The sequence below is a fragment of the Pelodiscus sinensis genome, chromosome 9 (assembly GCF_052426305.1).
Source record: "Pelodiscus sinensis isolate ZL-2025 chromosome 9, ASM5242630v1, whole genome shotgun sequence".
NCBI lineage: Eukaryota > Metazoa > Chordata > Testudines > Trionychidae > Pelodiscus > Pelodiscus sinensis.
The window spans coordinates 45,296,797-45,317,500 of NC_143060.1; the positions used below are offsets into that span (position 1 = coordinate 45,296,797).

Here is a 20,704-nt window from a genome sequence, read left to right on the forward strand (position 1 = left end):
TTCATACAAGTGAGTTTATTCTTCTTTTGATGGATCCCATCCTGAATCTAAAGCTGAAGGGTAATCCACAGTTACTGCATCCACTCAGAAATGGGGTAACAGCCAAAGTACAGGCAGTCCCCGGGTTACGTACAAGATAGGGACTGTAGGTTTGTTCTTAAGTTGAATTTGTATGTAAGTCGGAATTGGTACATATTGTAGGGGAAACTCTAGCCAAACATTTTTTTTAGTTTTGGATAGCATAGGGAAAGGTTAACTCCCCTCTAATGTTTGTTTTGCTGTCTGTTCCCCTGTTCAGAAGATTTCACATCTATTTCTGTCCCTGTGACAAACTCAGGACTAAAGGAGTAACTCATCAAATACCAAACAGCTCTGCACCATGCTTTGAGCTAATAGCTTTATTTCCACACACCACCCAGGGTTCTAGGAGGAGGGTCCTTTTTTTGCTAACACAATGAGGCCAGCACTTTGTTTGTTTTGGTGGAGTCTTTGTTTGCCCAGGGAGCCCAGCATGTATAGGGGGAGGAGGGGCGGAGAGGCTGCTTTTGTCTGCTGTTCGGCAGCCTGTTGCTCAGGGGAGGGGGCAGCCTGTTGCTGGCAAAGGGGTGGGGGGGGCAGCGGGCATGGGGAGGCACTTTTCCTCTGCCCGGCAGCTCTGCGGGACCCCAGTCAGAGCCGGCCCGAGAAGGAGGAGGATCCTAGGACCCAGGTGAGCGAGCCCCGGGAATGCTGCTGCGCATGTGCGGGAGTTGCCTCACCCCGTTCGTATCTAGGGATCCGACGTAAGTCGGATCCACGTAAGTCGGGGACTGCCTGTAATGCAGAGTGTTTCTGTACATTAGAAAAAAAATAGTAAATGCTACCAATTTTTTCAGAAGAAAGGAGATTGCTATATATTATTTGTCGCTTTGATTTTTTTCCTTGTTGGATTTATTTATATTGATATAATCATTTCTATAATAAGCCTCTAAATTAATATACAATGTCTCTTGCAACCATAGAATTAAATTTATTCCCAAATGCCTTGGTTTCTGACACAATTAGGTATTGATACATGAATATTTCTGCTTACTGGAAACTTGATAGTGAAAGACTCTAAATTTTGAATGGCCTCATAAATATATATTGACTTTAATTCTCTGACATACAAAACCCATTTTCCTCTTGTTTGGGTGGTTTGGGGGCTGGCTGAGAGAAATACTTTCTATAAATATTTTTGTTCTATACAACTAATTAGTTCATAAATCAATATGTCCCAGGATGGTACAGATTACCCAAAAGCCAGTGAAAATGGTTGAACATAACTGCATTCTTCAGACTTTTACCTATCTAGTGTACACTTCTTACCAGACTATTAACTTTTCTGTAGCTATTTAGCTGGTCAGTACGCTTTTAGTGGTGCCTCTGTATTTTCTCATTCTGCCTACCATTTTATTCCTTTTCCCTCGTTCTGTTTCATTCTTTATCCTAATACACATATCACTCCAACTTCTAAGCCATTTTAAATCATTACTAAACACGTTCCAAGTATTTTTCTGTTTTCTGCGGTGTCCTGATGTGAAACCATTAAACAATAATAGAATGAGCATTTTCAGTCTGTAATGAAAGCTCCCATAGTTTTCCATATTCAGCTCTCTAGCAAAAGCATAAACTTCTCTCAGTAAGCAGGAGGAAAGGAAACACAGAAGCTACAAATATAAGTTCCTAATGGATGGCATCTGGTTTTTTATACAGTCACAGCTGACCAATTTCAGCTCCAGCTCAGGAAAGTACCTCTATGGATAGTTGAGCACATGCTTAATGTTAAGTACATGCTCAAATCCCACTGAAGTCAATTTGTTTGAATTATGTTTTTTCTTCTAACTCTATAAAAACTTCCTTTATTGTTGCCAGTGGGAAATAAATGGCTTAAGAAGCACTAATGAAACATCAGTTGTGAGCTACATATCTTCCATTGCTCATCCTAGTCCCTATTTTCAAAAAGGAAATGTTTCAAAAGGACATGACATAGTTCAGATCTATAATGACAAAAATTCCTGACTGCAGGTAAGCCTCAAAACAGTCACCAATGTGTTGACAATCTCAGTCCAATTACTGAGGAGTATGCCTACTTCATAAATGGGGGAGGAGAGGAGATGATCTCTCCTCATTTAGCACTGGTACCTCCTAAGCACAACTGAAGCACATTGGTCCATTGTTTTTCAATTTAGTTCCACTGTCCCTGCAGTACAATTCTGTAGATAAAGAATCCCTTCATTCTCCAAGGATTGGCTAATCTGCATTTACCAAGCATCTATCCAAAGTCCATTGAACCCAATGGAACGCTTTCCCTTGGCTACAACAGGTTTTGAATCAGGCCTTATATTCATTTGAAAACTAACTTCATGAAAAGAAAATCACCACACCAGAGTATTATCCTACTAATGATACTATGTTTGCAACATTCATACAGGTCCATGTATTGTACATTACCCTATTGCAACATTGAAATTGCTCTCATTTGAATACAAACGTCTTTATTTAAAAAAATCACACCTCCGTGCAGGCACCATTTCTATGTAGCTGACAAAAGGAATTCCCTAGCTGAAGCTGTTTTTGCCTACTGTTTGCCAGCAGCATGTTTTTTCTGTTTTATCTGTGTTAACATTTTGTTCAGAGTTATCCTAACTGGCATGTATTTTATCTGATAAACATCCACTTTTTTCTATACAAAACCATTATTTATTTATGACATTGTTACAGACAACTAAACAGCCAAGAGGGAAACACATTTGCTTTCCTACATGTCCCAGCACCTGTTTTTAAGCCCAATTCATTCTTCTTATAGAAAAAATACAACTCAGTAAAAGGCTTCATTGTGTATCTTTGAACTCCACTGGGGAAAGGGAGCAGAGGCAGATAGAGAAGTAGTGAGTGTTCAGAACAAAGGTGAAAACAATGCCATGTCAGTCTTTTTAGTTAACAACTTTCTCCTTTTGGGGCCTAATTCATCATGTCTCAAACTGCTAATTGAACTAACTGTGTATTTCATACTATGAATCCAATGTATAGCTCAAAGAGTGAGACACTGAAGTCTAATCTGTGTAATTTAACCATGTGCTTAAGATTGTATTTATGTGGAAAGATACAACAAACTTTAGTTTTCCCTGCTTTGTCATGGTTTAAATTTCATTTGAGTGGTTTCTGCTGGAAAGTCTCAATGTGTCAAAGTATTTCCCTCTGTCTTCATTTCATCTCACTTGATCTACCTGGTGTTCCTGAATTCCATTCAATGGTCCTTCTCTTCATCCATTCAGAGTCTGTTTCATACTGGGGGACAGTACTAGTAACACTGTTCCTTCTGCCTGGTCTCTGCAACATCCACCATTGACTGACAGGAATCTAATACACATAGCTGGACTCATCAAGTTCAAGCAGTAGATTGTGAAGTAGACATTTGTCTCTAATGGAAAACATCCAACCAAATATAGAGACTGTATCCAAACACATTCTAATACGCACATTGCGCCGAATAGACGGCTAGTTTTCTTTATTCTATGAAAGCCATCCTTCCAAGGAAATAAAAGCTCACCAGTCTTTGTAATTGTATTACTTACTAAAGCACTGAAGTCCTTTGAATCTCGGCATGATTAAGATGTACGCAAATTGAGAATAAATCAACCTCTGATCCCTTACCCGCATAACCCAGCCAGAAACTGGAATTTATTGCCTGTTTTACCTTTTTCAAATTATATATTACCTGTGGAAGATCTCATAAAAAACCTTGGAGATGATAGTTTCCTATTTATCCCTAGAATGAGTAACACACATGTTTTAGCAGGGAAAACTCCTCCCTGTCACAAGCACCACCACTACCACTACTTTACCAACCTGTTTAATCCTAGAGCAGTGAAGGGAAAGAGGCCGGGAACAGAACTGACATTTTTCTCAGCTTTTGCATCCAAGCTCTCACTATCTCTGCTGAGATTGTAAGCATGGGAGCCAATTACCAGATCATCTGGAAGTCTGGTTCACAGCAGACCCATGATTAGGTAACAATAGGCACAGCATTACAAAGTGATGGCAACTACTTGGCCACTTAATGGCTACCTGGAATGGACTTAGTCTCACAGACTGAAAGGGAAGAGGCATACAGGAAGATACAGAGATCACAGAATCATGGAACACTTGCACTGGAAGGGACCTTGCGAGATCAAATCCCTTATGGCAGGACCATGCACTGTCTATATCATCCCTGAGTCATCATCCTTGCTATGTCAAGATGTAGGAGACAAACATCCCCAAACTGACTGTCACCTCATGAATTAGTACCAGAGATTGATGCTATTTGACATGGACACATGATACAGTAGACTTCCAATAATCCGGCACCTTTTGGACCTAGGAGGTGCCGGTTTATCTGATTTGCCGGAGAATCGGGAGGTCCGGTACAGCTGAACGGCTTAACAGCTGGCCAGGACAGAATCTCCCTCCTTGTCCCCTCCCCTTTCCTCTTCGGGTCACCTCCGTGCTGGAACCTGATCCTCCTGCCTGTCCCCTCTCCTTTCCCCTTTGCTGAAGCAAAATGCTCTTCTCCATACAGTAACACGATCCCAGCACCTGTGCTGAGCGGCAGGCTTTTTAATCAGCTGGTCAGGAGTGCTTGGCATTTTGATTCTGGAGTATCGGGAGTGCCAAACAGTTGGATGCTGGACTATCGGAGTTTTACTGTACTGGGAAATGGACTCTGAGCAGTAAACTAATTTCAGCCATACCATTAAACAGCCAGTCGACCAGACCACGTTTCTGCACTACTACCTTAAACTGGATTTAATTTGGTGACCTATCAAATGCTCTGCCTTCCATTACCTATCCACTTCTGTTTGGGGGCTATGCTTGTGTGAACACAGAAACATGTATTTAACCTGTTACATTCCTATGGGGCTCCCACTGTGTTTTTGTCAGATCTTTGTCTCAGACTATAGGGGATTTCTTCAATTCATCTTGTACAGTTCTGATCACAGCATTTGTGCTTAACAATTATTAGTTATTATGTATGTATTAAGGCAGAGGTGGGCAATAATTTTTGGTGCGGGGCCAATCCAAGGTTTTCTAAAGTGGTCAAGTGCTTTCTGTGGAGGAGGTGTGGGGTCTAGGATGCAGAAGGGTGCAGGAGATAAGAGACTGGGGGGTAGGAAATAGTGTGAGGTCTGAAAGGGAGTTTGGGTGAAGGAGGGGGTTGTGTGACCTGGGTCAGGGATTTGGGGTGTAGGATCAGGGAGGGGTATGGGTACAGGAGAGGATTCTGGCTTGGGGAGGGAGGGTCTGGAGGGAGTTATAACCAGGGGAGGGAGGTATAGAGGATTTGGATGGTGACCTGGGGGAAGGAATTGGAGTGCAGGAGGGACTGAAATGCCAGAGGCAGGCTCTGGCTGGGAGGCACTTATCTAAGTGTCTCCTGGCCATCAGCCCTGCAGCACCCCACCCCTCCACCTCAAGGCAGGCTGGGCTCCCTGCCTGCTGCAGCTCCAGATCACTTTAAACTGTAGACTGTTCCCCATACGCCAGGCCAATCTCTCAGCTCCTATAGGCTAGTTGTTTTCAGCCAATAGGAGCTGAGGATTGGACTGGGAGCAGGCAGATCACAAAAAGCCTCCCACTCCTTCCAAAGCCCAGAGGCACACAGAATAGCCTGGCACTCAGATCCACAGCTGCTGTGTGCCTCAGGGTCCCACCAGGGTGTCTGTGGGGCAAATCTGGTGACTTGGTGGGCCAGATCCAGCCTGCGAGAAGGTATCTTGCCCACCCCTGCATTAAGGTGTTTACTATGCACGGGAGAGTTTTCCAGAAATATAGGAAGGAGTGGTCCTTGTGCACAGACTCAGGAAAGAGAGGCAGATGGACAAAAGTTATTGTACGAGGCATAGGGAACAGCAATATTTTAATGCCAGTTAATTAGATTCATTATTGAGAGCAGGGCAAAATAGCCTTTTAAGGGGAACTAAAATGTGGAGGGAGTAAAGACCTTCATAAATAATACATGCAGATGAATATATTATCTAAGTGGATATATATGCACTCATGAATACTTTGGAGTTCTATGTCTTGCCTTCTGAAGATGTCAAAGTGATTTACAAATATTCACACCTCCAGGAAGTAGAGGAAGTACATGTATATGTATTACACAGAGAATAATGCTCTGTCTCCATCCACAAATTCACAAGCTCTTTTTGATAGTGCACCATTATTTAACTGTACCAATCTTCTCTTTTGTGCACTATTCTTGTCTTCGGACTTGTTCAGCCCAACAATTGCTCCTTACCAGGGAGCACCCTCAAGTTTTCCAAGCGCCCTCGGTTAATAGAATCAGCCTTTTGTCTGTAGTGTCGCTCACAATGAAAAAGAGACAGGATTCAGATTTAGCAAACACTAAAGTGAATGCTGTACTGAGGAACACGGGACAGTACTCAGCACCCTGGCTCTGTAATGCAGACAGAGGAGCATGCAATGTGCTGTGTAGCACTGTCACCCAACCACTAAAGTTGGCTGTCTCCACATCTGACTAGTCACTCAACAACAGGAGCCTGTGGGGCCACTTGCTTCCCCACCCCTGCAGCCAGAAGGCACAGAACAAGTCTCTGAATACCTGCTCAGGAGGGAGGTGCATGGCCAAACCACAACTGCTAGGAAAGGGGCAAGTGGAAGGCTCAGTGGATCTGGATACAAGATGCACATGGAATTGATGAGTGTTGCAGGGTGGAGAGCAGAGTTCCCTCTAAGATTTTCCATCCATGAGCGGAGTGAGTTTTGTCCTGTGCACCAATGTTGAGGGCATGTGCGCTTGTCCGGATGTGTGGCACTGTGGCTCCCAGGTTAGAAACCTCTCCCTTTTCCCCTCTGCTGCCACGTCTCCCATCGTCCCCCATCTGCTCCCCTGGAGCCTGCTGCTGCCACCCCACCCCTCACCTTCCTGTGCTGTCCTGGCTCCTGCCCTTCTCACTCCCCTCAGCCCTCCTGAGACTTGTCCCCTTCCCATCTTCTCTGATGCCTGCCCTTCCCTCCCCCCTGTGCCCACTCCCAGGGTCGGATTAAGGCATGGGCTAGCTGGGCAGCTGCCCGGGGCGCCAACCTGTGGGGGGCACCTGATGTCCCTTATAGCTGATATCAGGCGCCGTGTGCCCAGCTCCTGGATCATGGGCTGCAGCAGTTCCCAGAGGCCACCCTGCAGCAGCCGCCTGGGGCAGGAGCCGCGTTAACCCCCGCAGAGCTGGCCAGCAGTGCCCTTCCCCCCGCGGCCGCAGGGCCCTGCACAGCCAGGCTTGGCCCACCCCAGGCAGCCTCGGGCTGCGTGCCAGTGGTGGTAGCCAGGCTGGGCCAGGCCAGGCCGGGCCGGGCACGTGCGTCCTACCGCCTCCAGCTCCGCGTGCCCTCCCCCACGCACCAGGCAGAGGTGGGACTGCACATGCACCCTCCCCCACGTGCCGGCATGAGGGCGGGGCCACGCATGCACCATCCCCCAACCCGAGATGCAATTAATCTGTCTGCCTGGGGCACTGGAGTGGCTCAGTCCGGCCCTGCCCACTCCTGCTCTAGTTCCCCTCACATCCCCTTTCCTAACACCTCCCTCTACCCACCTGCTCTGCCTCTCCCCTCTGGTGCCCATCCCTCCTCTCCACTCCCTTGGTTATAGAACTCTGACGCAGCTCTCAGAAGTTAGGGTGACCAATTACGAAGTGTAAAAAACAAGGGCACTTCTTTTCTCGGCCGGGGGAAGGGGGGAGGATAATTACCTGTATAAGACAAAGCTCCTAACATTGGAATGTCTGGTCACCCTACCAGAAGTATATTGTAAAACAGGGTTTCTGCTTGCAGAAGGTGATATATATTAGAGCAGTGCAGAAGGACTTTTATCATACTGTGAACGGATATGTGTAATGGTGTTGTTTACAGTTAAAAATATCTTCTGGGCACCATCTTGCACGTATGGGTGAGATTTGCAAAACTGCTCACTGATGGTCAAATTCTGCTCCCATTAGGACCATTTGATAATCTCAACCTGTTTCACCCTGTAGCTAATACATATAACTTTTTAACCCTGCTACATTGGGGTTTTATGCATAATAGTTTCACAGACACAAGAAATAGGTTTTTCAAAGCATCTTAACCGATTTAGGTGCCCAAGTCACATTGAACTTCATGGGAGCTGGCTTATTCAATTGTCATAATTTAATAAATATACTAGGATTGTCAAGCAGAAAATTAATCACACAATCATGTTAAATAATGGAATACCATTTGTTTAAATATTTGTGGATGTTTTCTATATTTTCAAATATATTGATTTCAATTACAACACAGAATACCAGGTATACAGCGCTCACCTAATATTTATATAACCCTTCTGCCAGGTAGCACCGGCAGCAGCCAGGGTGGGTTCAATATGTGGTGGTTCCTTCTCTTCCATCCTATGCAGAACTGGCTTGAGCTTCCACCCAGTAACCCGGGAAATTCACTCACACACACACACCCCTGGGTGCCTCAGAGAGGCAAGGCTTCCCCACTCACAAGCACAAAGTCTGAGCGTAGAAAAGAAATGTTTAGTGAAAGAGGGAAAGAAGTAACACGGCATTAACTTGGAAAAACGCCACAGAGTTCATAACCAAACCAGGAGTAAATGTCCCAGCTCAAGTATGTTGGGCAATGTCTTTTGCCTCTCAGGCTCACAAGTCCAGCAACATAAATGTCCCATTCACATGCCCAACCCTTCTCTGTACCGCACTCACAGTTGCTGCTCTTGGTCAGGGCAGACCAGAGTGCAGAGGTGATTTGTAGAGCTCACTCACTCCGCTGATCACCCCATCTGCTTGCTACTCTCTGGCGCTACTGCCTGCAGGCCGCTCCCACTGGCTGCCTCCTGGCCACTCACCGCTTCTTCCAGTGGCCTCTCCTGCTGGCCGCCTGCAGGCCACTCCCACCGGCCACCTGCTGGCCACTCCTGTTGGCCACCTGCCAGCTGCTTGCTCCTGCCAGAAACTCCCACCAGCTTTGGAGCTGGGCCAAACCTACTGATTTCAGCTCTTGTGATTCCAGTTTCTCAGAGATTTCAGCTCTTAGCCCACAGTGCAGGGCAGCAGAAAGAGTCCAACAGCTGCTGGAATAACATTTTAAAATAATAAAGAGACTCCTTATGGAGTGTATTTTAGTTCTATCATTAAAACAGGGAGGGGAGAGAAACAAGTTGAACCAGTCTTATAGCTCATGCCTGGAGGGCATACAGCCTGCTTGTTCAGAGCTCTGCCCTCACCCCCAATTGACTTCACCAAGTCTGGAAGAGAAAGCCTTGTCCATCTGAGATTCTTTACAATGACAGTGTCTCTCCTGCGAGCATTGGTGGTCATATTTTACAATTCCTACATTTGGGGGTTACGTGGTTTATGACCCCACAACAGCCAAATGAGTTACAATAGGCAACATATCATCCTAACAACTGAATATTTATCAGGCCTATAGCACTGACTGAACTGTATTTACATAACCACACTCCGGATTTCTTTACCATGCCAGCATGAACTGTATTTACATAACAGCTAAATACCTTACAGGGCTAAACAACTGAGTGAGCGTAGCAACACCAGGATTTCTTTCCCATTCCAGCTGGCTGCATTGGAAGCATTGATTCAGACCCTGCTTAAATTTATTTTGATTAGAAATATTTGCACTGAAAAAAAGAGTATTTTTCAGTTCACTTCATATAAGCACTGTAGCGCAACCTCTATCATGAAAGTTGAATTTACCAATGTAGAATTATGAACAGATGTTGGCATGGTACTATTGTAGCTGGTGTCACAAGGTACTTACGTGCCAGATGTCCCTTCATGCTTCAACCCACATTCCTGAGAACGTGTCTATGCTGATGATGGATTCTGCTTGATAATGATCCAAAGCAGGGCAGACTGACACATGTTCATTTTCATCATCATGATTCAGATGCCACAAGAAGAAGGTTGATTTTTTTGATGGTTTGGGTTCTATAGTTTCTGCATAGGAGCGTGTCTCTTAAGATTTCACAAAGCATGCTCTATACCTTGTCCCTCTCAGATTTTGAATGAACTTCAAATCCTTAAACCTTAAGTAGAGTTCTGTAACTATTTTTAGAATCTCATACACGTACCTTTTAGAAGTTTTGTCAAATCTGCTGTGAAAATATGCTTAAAATGAAAATGTGCTCTATCATCATCCAAGATTGCTATAACATGAAATATATGGCAGTATATGGGGAAGAAGAACAGGAGACATACAAGTATCTCCCAAGAAGTTCCGTCACATTTAATTAATGCATTACAGTAAAACTCCATTAGTCCGGCATCCAATGCTCCGGGACTCCTGATGGTCCGGCACCATCAGGAACCCGGAAGTGCTGGGGCAGCCGGACAGGCTTCCCCCATTCAGCTGCTGCTGAAACTGATCAGCAGCTGAATCGGGGAAGCCAGGAGCAGAGCAGCTGGGGTGCTGCTGGGTTGGTCTCGCAGTGCTGCCCCTCGGGGCTGCGGGACCAACCCGGCAGTACCCCAGCTGCTTTGCCCCAGGCATCGGGATTCAGATGCTGCTGAAACTGACCAGCAGCGGCTGAATCAGGGACGCCTGGGGCAGAGCCGAACTATCATAAGGTGGGTCTATGAGGGGCCTAGGGTGGCATCCCCTCCCACCCCATTCCAGACTCCTCATAGCCCCCCCTTCTGATAGTCCGGCATATCTGATAATCCGGCACCCCCTGGGTCCTAAAGGTGCCGCATTATCGGAAGTTTACTGTATTTTTAAAATCAGCATCATCAGCATGAAAGCATCTCCTCTGGAATAGAACCAAAGCTTGAAGGAGTATACACATGTTTAACATATCAGACAAGTACATACTTTGCAATTCCAGCTACAAAAATGCCATTCAAAGGCCCAGTCCCACTCTTAGATGACATTGCAAACAAGAAGTAAGACTAAGTGGACTTTTAGGCTCTAAAGTTTTACGTTGCTTTGTTTTTGAGTGCGGTTATGTTACAAAAAAAATCTACATTTGTAAATTATGCTTTTATAATAAAAAGATTGCACTACATTATTTGTAAGAGGTGAATTGAAAAATGATTTGTTTACTATTTTTACAATGCAAGCATGTAATCAAAATAAAGTGTACTCTACTGCGTTGTAAAAGAAATCAATATATTTGAAAATGTAGGAAAACGTCCACAAATATTTAATAAACTTCAGTTAGTATTTGATTTTTTAGCAGTGTGATTAATAGTGATTTATTTTTTAAATCACAATATTTTTAGTTAATCACATGAGTTAACTGTGATTAAGTTAACAGCCCTAAAACATACCTAACCTCTATAGACAAAACATTCCCACACTCAGATTAGCCTGACATCTTGTGGCCACAAAAAAATGCAGCATTCTGCTAACCAAACATCTACACACTGTCATTGAAGCACATAAGCATGCTAATGATTGCATTGTAATTTATACAAATACAAAATAGCTCTGGAGCAATGTGAGATGCAATTATTTCATCTAATTAGATGTGGTGTGGGTCTCAGTGTTGTGTGTAAATGGGACAAGCTGATACATAATTTTAAAAGACAAAATGCAGTTACAAATAATCTGGAGGTTTGGTTAACTACACTATTTCAGTATGCAGTGTTGTTGTAGCTGTGTCAGTCCCAGAATATTAGAGACACAACTGGATGAGGTAATGGATCTTTTATTGGGGAAATAGATTGTCTCAGATATTACCTCATCCACCTATTTCAGGTAATATTTGGAAATCCTAAAAATGGATCACATACATCACTGCACTGTAGATAACATGAGATGTAAAGGGCTAAGGCATCTGAAAGTTTTCCTCTGAAGTTGTGGCTTTCAATATTGCCTTGATTTTTGCCTTAGGGACTGCACAGCTCTTTGCAACAAGAATAGAACATCCAATGCTTTAGTGCAGTGGAGTTAAAAAAAAACCCTTGGACAGGATGATAAATGGCTAATAAAAAAAGTTTTCTTGACTACAAACATAGGAACAGTTGGGGGTGGGGGGAACCCAGGGATGAGAAGCTTGTGTTGCTTTTCCCAAAGACAGGACTATTGATTCAATTTAAAGAAAAATACATTTAATCTTGTGAGTGGTGCAGAGAAGAGGGGTTCAGACTGAGAAGCTTTGCAGCACTGCCTGAAGAGGTTTGACGCTCATTGCGACCTCTCTTTTTTGGCATAGCAAAGAACAATCAAGCAATAGCACATTGAAAATAATGTATGCAGTTTGATTTCTTTCCATACCAGATGTTCTCACATTTATTCAGATATCCCCCAGTCTTTTTCTCCAGCCAAGAGAGTGAGCAGCTGTTACGTCTGAAGTCAATACCAAAGCTGGTTAATGGATGTGCTAGCAGGGGATGCTACATGACAGACCCAACTGCACTTCTCCAGGGACCTGCGCCTGTTCCCATTGAAGTTAACAACAAAATGCTCATTGTCTTCAGAGAGAGCAGGATGAAGTTTCAGGAGAGCAAGGGCATCGGTTAGCTAATGCACCTGTTCTTCCACCAAGCTCCAGCTAATGATTTCAGGTTCAGTTGCATTCCTGTGGCATTCCAGCTGTCCCCAAAAGGTACTACTGGTCAGCTCTCCTTTGCATTTGTTTTAATTAGGCTTGCATGGAAAACATGTTTTAAAAAGAATTGCAACATGCAAATTAGAACCACAGGTTGGATTGATAGCTCTACGTTAGTAATGAGCATTAAGTCCAAGAAATGGCCATTACAAAGTTGCATCTCATTAGCATCCCAAATAACCATGATGGGCAGAAATATTGCTGACTGGACAAAATACTTGGGGCCAGACCCTCAGGTGGCATAAATTGGAAAATCTCCATTTTAGACTTCTGTGAAACAACATCCGTGTGTACTGGGATGGGGAGGATGGCAACAAACTTTTAGGCCTCTAGGCACGGTAGAAAAGGAGGCTCTACACTTCTGGAAGGGGCGGGGCCTCAGGCAGAAGGGGTGGAGCTGGGCAGGCAGCCTGGAGCATACGGCGTTGGTCTCTCCATCTCACCGCCAGTCTTCAGAGTCACCTATTAAGAATCAGGCCCTTGGCTTTTAAAGGGACAATGACAGCTAATTTAGCCCTTCACTTAGCTCTTGGGCATCCTTTTACAATAAAAGGCTTGATAGAAATGTTGCCATGACTTTATGCTGAACACATTTTTTATTTAGGCTTTGCTTGGATTTAAGTGTTCAGTGGCCAGTTGCCAGAAGACCTTGGACAATGTGGAGAAGATCTACTGAGATTGAAGGATGACAGCTGGAGTACTTCTGGAGTCAGCTAGAAGTTTTGTCTCGAGACAGCGTGAAGTGGAGGAGACTTGTAGATGACCTATGCTCCACTTGGAGTACAAGGGTTTAGTTGTAGTAGTAGTAGTATGCCAATTGCTGATGAGAGAAACTACAGGGTCCAAGAGTGGCTGAAGGGAAGATCTGTCCCTATTCCTAGCCCACTGATCTCGTCTTGTAGTTCTCAGAAGGGGTATGTAACTCACGCATCTTTATATTCTGGGAGCTATGCATCACTGTAAAAACAATATTAATTTTTTGCAACCAATTGCATGAGACACATGCGCATGTATTGACCCGTGGAGAATTTAGTTTAGCTCTGTTTTCCTTCATCCAAAATAAAGCTACTTATAAGCAACAGTGGGTGTATGGAAGCATAATAGGCAGAGCTGGAAGGAGCTCAGGTTGGGCAGTGTTACCTGGGTGCCTCCTCTTCACAGAAACGTGCCCCCAGCCTCAGCTTCTATCTCCCCCCCCCCCCAAAGTCTGTCAGATCAGTGGCTCACTCCTGGAGGTTCCCAGGCTTTCCTTAAAGCACTATTTCAGCACTCAAGGCCCGAAACAAAGGAGTTAGACAAACAGCATCCAACTGACCTGGGCAAAATGGAAGTCCCACAAAATCAGCATCCCCTCCCCTAGGCTTATCCTACTGCTCCATCCTGGAGTCTTCCCCAGCACCCCTCTACTGTTTCCTTCATTGGAGAGCCCTCAGGCAGCTCATTATAAGGATGCCTATTCTCTTATTTGTAAACAGGGCTGGCTGGCCCACCATCCTGTCACAGAACAGCAATGCTGCCATCCAACTCTCTCAGCCCTCACATGAGGTCTGCCACCAAACACAGGCAAGAGAGGTCTGGGCTGATAGTCAGAAGCAACCACAGTGGAAGGCACAGTTTAAATGCATGGGGCCACCTTAGCTAGATTATTACATAAGATTTGACAGACAAACCAGGGGGCATAATTCCATCACCAAACAGCAATTAATGGCATGGGGCTGGTAGGATAGAGCAGTATTACAGCAGCTGCACAGGAAAGGCTGTGGAGTTGGCAGATAGAGGAGAGGGTCATCCCCCAGGAGAATAACTGAAGGGAAGCCCCATACGGAAAAGTACTGGGTGTTACTGGACAGCACCACTAATATTGTGGTAGAGGCTGAAGGGTTTGTAAAAGAGAGGCTGGCCTACCTAGTCACTGTATCATGGCAAACTTGCCCTCCTAAAGGGCAGGGGAGGATAGAGAAGAACAGCACAAGCAGGGTAAAGGGAGCAGGTAGAGCGTGGCATGCACCTGAGCACACTGCCAGTGAGGGAGACCCATTGGTGCACAGTAGCAGGACCTAAGGTTGTAGAGGATGTTTGCAGCACTCCCCGGTGTCGTCAAGGGTCCCAGCCACCAGCCTCATGTTCATGGGCTCCACTGCCAGCACAGGGACCCAGCCAATGGCCCTGCCCTTGAGGGCTCCGGTGCCGGCAAAGTGCCTGGGGCTGTAGCACTAGACTTGGCCCCTTCTCACCCTGTCTGCGTTCACCTCTCCCGCAGCCACGGCCCTGCTCCCGTCCTCAGCTCTAGGGTGCGGTGAGGGGTGTGGACAGAGATAAGGGGGCACAGTTCAGAAACCCCACTCTAAACACTATTTCAGCACCATGGTACTGGTGACCCCGATGGAGCTCCATGCTTAGCATGGAGGGAGATGGCACAGCAACAATGCCATTTAACAGAAATGCTTTGATAGGTGTGGAAAGTCACTACATTTTAGAGATTGAATGTTTTCCTGAGGGGTATGCAGCCCAAGTAATGTATCACTGTCCAGGTCTGAGAGACCCAGAAGGACAGTAAAATTGACAAGCAAAAATAAGAAAACTGACCTGTTGTTTTCATTGTCCAGGGTCAGTGAAGTGAAAGAGGGCTAATGGCAAAAGATAACAGATAAGTGATGGTCTTCCATCTTCCGGTCACTAAATGTGACCTAATAGGCATGGACATTTGGAGTTTAAGTATGAAAGTTTGTTCTTTGAAGTCAACTTGAGTTTTGCACCTGACTGCAATACAGACAGAATTTCACCTTAAGTGTACCAAGCTAGATTCTAACCTGATGTAAATAAATGGAGCTGTGCCAATTTACACCGACGAGGGTCTGGAACTAGGTTTTTGACCTTTAACTATTCTTGTAAACTGTTTGTATTAATAGACAAAATATTTTACATACATTTGCTCTGCTTATGTCGTATAGTTATGGGGCCAAATTCTCCTGTTACACTGGTACAAGATTCAACTGGAGCCACTGTGATGAGAGCAGGATTTATTCTGCTTTTCTTATACTCCTAGGGTCAGAATTTACATCTAAAATGCAGATAGGCATCAACGGGGATTTTCAGAAGCATCTAAATACCTTTAAAAAATGTGGTCCTTTATCTGCTCACAATGAAACAAGGCACAAGGTGTTGAAAAAACAAACTATTTTTGTTATTTTACATCTTTGAGAGGTGACAGTGGTGACAAGGGGGAAGTAAAATGTAGCATATAGGAAATCTTACATGATCCAATCCAATGCCAAACAAAACAAAGCACCACACACTTTGCTCCACTTCTCTCAATGAAAAAACCCCAGACAAACAGAAACCTTCCTCATCAGTAATACCTACTTAGAATACATAACAAACAAATGGTTTCTCCACCCTGGCTGCAACAAACTCATTTTGGTTACAATTACAAACACAAACACGAAAAAGGGATCTTCTGTGAACCTGGGAGAGAGTAGATGTTAATTGCAATGAAATAATATAAAGGCCAAACCTCAATATATTTTGTTTTGGCTTTGCATTAGTTCAGCTGCAATCTTAAACAGCACAAACTGCAGTGTATGCAAATCTTGAGAGCTTGACAAAGATATATGTAGCCTTGCCCATTCTATATAGCCAAATGTCACGTACGTAGTTATTAGCAATTGCCCTTAAGCTAATGCATCATGTGTCTTTTTGACAAGAAGAATGGCTGGGTTCTGACAAAAAATAATTTTGATTTCAACATCAAAATGCTAAAATGCAACAGCTCAGTATTATGTAGAAGCCAATTGCCTGGGTCATTCAAGGCAGAGCCTGAGGGACGGGGGGAAGGAGGCTCAGGGCCAGAGGCCTGTTCTCTCCTTCTCAGGTCCCTACCCAGCCCATAAAGGACCCGTTGTCGTCCCTCCCCCTCCCCCGGCCCCAGACTGCTAGAGTTTTGCTTCCCCACCCCCCCATTGCTTTTCTCCCCCCACAGCCTGCCAGGACCTATTGCTTCCTCCCCCACCCTAGCCCACCAGGGGCCTGTTGCTCCCCCCCCCCACAGCCCCCAAGGGGCCTGTTGCTTTTGCCCCTTCACCCCGCCAGGGTCTTTTTTTCTCCTCTTCTCAGCACAGTGGCCAAGGGCCAGAAAGGGGGGGAAGGGGCTTAGGGCAAGGAGGCACTTACCAATGTGCTGGCAGGCAAGATAGTGGGGAGACAGCCCTCCCAGTTACTCCCTCATTGGTACAGCTGCCCCAGTGGGCACTCTGCAGGATAACTCTCCCCTGCGGACTCGCTTCCCCCCAGAGGCCACTCTCATATGTCCCTCTAAACAACAGCCCCTTCCTTTTCCCAGGACTTCCAGTTGTCCTGCCTCTGGGTCCCATTAAATACTGCCTGGGGAAGGGAACTCCCAGCCAAGTACCACCTCCTTTATGAGGTTTATGCTCACTTTACTTGTGGCTAGGGGAACCTGAGCCGCCCACTACTCCAAGTTCCAACTCACGGACCCCAGGCACAGCAGGTACATACTGCTTACTTCAATCCTTCACTGCCATTTCCCTCAGTCTTCTTCTCCAAATGTTTTTATCTCCCACTCTCTCTCAGGGCCAACGTTCTCAGGCTCTTCTCCTTCAGCAATCTCAATTATGTACATTCAGCCAGCCATATCTCCAGACTAGTTGTTGAGCGACTTTGACCAGTAGACATCTGGTTCCTCGCCTGGAGCTGACTTGCTGAGGCCATGGGCATGCTTGGAAAAATCACATGCACTGCTCCTTTCTTGGGGAAGCATCTAGTATGAGTGCATGGCCTCAGGTAGGGAGTGGCCAATGACAGATAAAACCTGCAATGTCATAATATTATTTTAAACAATGTACAATAAAGTACATGATACAAAAAAAATGGAAACTATAGTATTTAGAGGCTACGTGATCACTGATGCTTTATTTACCTGTGTCTCCCCAGATATAGCCACTTGAAGCTCCTGTTTGCCACAGTTCACCATTCCTGGCCAACGGGAGCTGTGAGAAAGTGGTGTAGACTGGGACACTGTTTCCTGTGCCTCCCATGGACTGGGAATGGTGATCTGCAGCCAATGGGAGCTTCAAGTGGCCATACATGAGGAGGCACAGGTAAATAAGGCACTGGTGGCCCAGCAGGGGCTAACCCCTGTGCACCCTTGCAATAGACAATATATTGAACAATTAATTTGTCATCTGGACAGGATCTTAACAGAAAATATCGAGGAAAGTGATGAGCACCCTCAGCTCCTGTTAAAGTCAGCATGAGTTGAGGGCCTTCAGCAATGTATTGATTTGGGCCTTTAACCTGTACCTCAATTTCCCTACCTATAAAAGAAGGATGCTCATATTTACCTATCTCTGTACTGGAGATCTGCTCTCTTCAGATCAATCAAGAGTTTACTCTTCCTCCGTATAATGATTTTATCTGGGCATTCAGAGATCTAGGACTTCAGCCAAAATATGTTCTCAAGCATATACACAGTAAGAAAGAGTTACCCATGGGAATCAAAAAGAAAAAAAAAGAAGATATAACTAGCATCAGCACCCAGGATGTAATAAGCACAGCAGTTATAGTTAGTGGCTACAAATAATCCCATGCATCATAGTTTAAGATGACAAGTAATTGACCCAAAATTCCAGATTGCTAGTCAAGATAACAATTTTTGTTTTTTTTTAACCCAATTTCCTTTTGTGTATAGAGATAGGCAGAAATCTAGTGGGATAGGGCGGCCTAGATTTAGCTGCATTGTAGAATGGTGCTTGAATGGAAAGCAGGCACATTCTGTTATGTCACAGGTTAATCACTGTCATTTTACACAGCAGCCACATCACATAGTCTATTAATTATTACTTAATGTCACTTCTCCACTAAATGTTTTGATTAATTCTACTGGTAATTAAACCGTTCTTTTAGTGACATTCAAATAAAGCTTCTTGATGTTCATACTGCAACCCTGATGAAGAGGCAGAAAGAGAAAATATCTAATTTTATTCGTTAGTGTCATACTGATGGGATGCATGTTATTTGTAGTACAGCTGTTTTCTGTACTTATTGATTCATTTCCTTGATAACTACAATATATTCATTACAACTCCAAAAATCAAGAAAAAAAATCATCTGTGTCTGCTAGATAAGCCAGTGTAGTTGTGTATATGCATTCAAATACACATTCAAAACACAGAAAAGATGATCCAATAAGCTTCATTTGTTTAATTTATGTTCATTCTAGAAATAGTCAGACAACAGGAAGATCTGCTTTCATATCTCATAAAGAATTAACCATAACTTTTTATTTGTGTAACTACTTATGGCAAAGTATTTTATGCAGATAATATTCTACATAGGCAGGATACTGATCTCAGATATTCCAGATTAACACCTACGTGAGATCAAAATCTGGCCCAATAAATTCATATGGGTAGCATCAGTCAGTGATTCTCTTTTTATCTTATCATTCCTTTCTTCACCTAGTCTCACTGTACTTACGATTTAACTTAATTTTAGTTATTAAAGCAATCGTGTTACATTGCAAACAGCAAAGAAGAAAATCCCATCGTCTTCCTAGAACTGTCCTTGGAATTCTAGTGGGCGTGCTGGATTATAACAAGGGTTCGCACCAGCAATAAGAATTAACATTAGTGATAAAGGTTTGAAGTGCAATTGCCCCTAACAATCTGTGCACCCTTTCTTGCAATTCAATTTCGGAGTTGAACCTACTCAGCTGGCTTTTATTATCCTGAGATGTATTGACACTCCTCTCCCATGTACGTTACATTCTCTCACACGGACTACCTCAGTTTTATTTGATTTGAACTGAAACTGAGAGATAATCACTGAGTAGAACGCTACAAAAAACAAACTTTCAAAAAGTTTAATCCTTTAACTTGAGAGCCTTTCTTGGTTTAGTGAATCTACAGCTTAATTATGGAAAGCAACTATGTAAGCAGGGGCTGCTGACCCACAGAAAAATCAGTTGGGTCTGCACACAAACGAAAAGCAAAAATAAAAATCCCCTTCCCCCCAAAAAAAAACCCACCCTCACTGACATGGCCCCCAACTAAAAAGAAGAAAGACACACCCACATTCTCCTCACACACCAGAGCCTAGGGTGCCAAGCCTAATAGATTTTGTGTGCTCCAGCCCTGCGGTGGGATGGTGAAGGGGCTGGAGGGGAATGTGCGGAGTGTCTTTCTACTTTTTAGTCAGTGATAGTGGGTTTTTTATTTTTGCGGGGGGGGGGGGCGGGAGGGGAACCCTGAGCCTCAGAGGCCAGATCCAGGCAAGCTGGGGGCCACATCCATCTCCTGAGCCTGAGGATCTCCACCACTCATGTAAGGCATTCCTAAAATGCTATGAATGAAATTCTCAGACTGCATGCCTGCCCAGGGAAGTTAAAAACAAAAACAAAAAAACCCCAACAACCCTGAACTCTACTGTGCTTGTTACTTGTGCCTTAGGGGTAAGAGGAGATGTACAACTACCCTCCTGAAGACAGCAGCTAAGGAATAGGCCGAGCTTTGTGTCTGATCTCCCATGGGATAGATGGGCAGCTCATTACTACCTGCCTAGAACAAAGGGATGGTAGGTAAGGATCATGGTTTCCTCGGTCACAGCTTCTTCTCTGCATTAGGAATGTAAGCGACTATCTGCTGCTGCAGCCTTGGCCTTGACCCAACCAACTGGCGGCTGGGGTAGAGACAGGGAGAGAGACAGGGGTGGGAGGGAGAGAGACGGGTCGGCTGTGGCCTGACCCCCTGTGGCCGGGGAGAGGGGGCCAGGGAAGAGGCAGGGCTGGCCAGCCTTAGCCCATGCCCCCCCCCTTCAGCTGGGGAGGAGGAGAGCTAGGGCTGATGCAGTCTTGGCCCTCCCCACCAGCTGGGGGGAGAGCAGTGGCTGGCCTGGCCTCAACCCAGCAGCTGGGGGTGGGGAGAATGGACAGGCCAGGGCTGCCACACTTCAGTCTGACCCACCCCTGCGGCCAGGAGGACAGCAGGGGCTGCCTACCCCCAGAGAGAGGGGGGTTGGTGAGCAGAGCAAGCAAGGGATGCAGTCCCCTAATATATC

At 44.9% G+C, this 20,704-nt stretch overlaps 1 long non-coding RNA gene across 1 annotated transcript in view; it reads left to right on the top strand.

The window, feature by feature from the left end:
• Positions 1 to 607: 607 nt before the first annotated feature.
• LOC102458603 (uncharacterized) overlaps positions 608 to 20,704 on the top strand; it is a 155,560-nt gene continuing 135,463 nt past the window's right edge. Inside the window, exon 1 of the long non-coding RNA XR_016350271.1 lies at positions 608 to 709. This is a non-coding gene — a long non-coding RNA (uncharacterized LOC102458603). The remainder of the gene's footprint in view (positions 710 to 20,704) is intronic.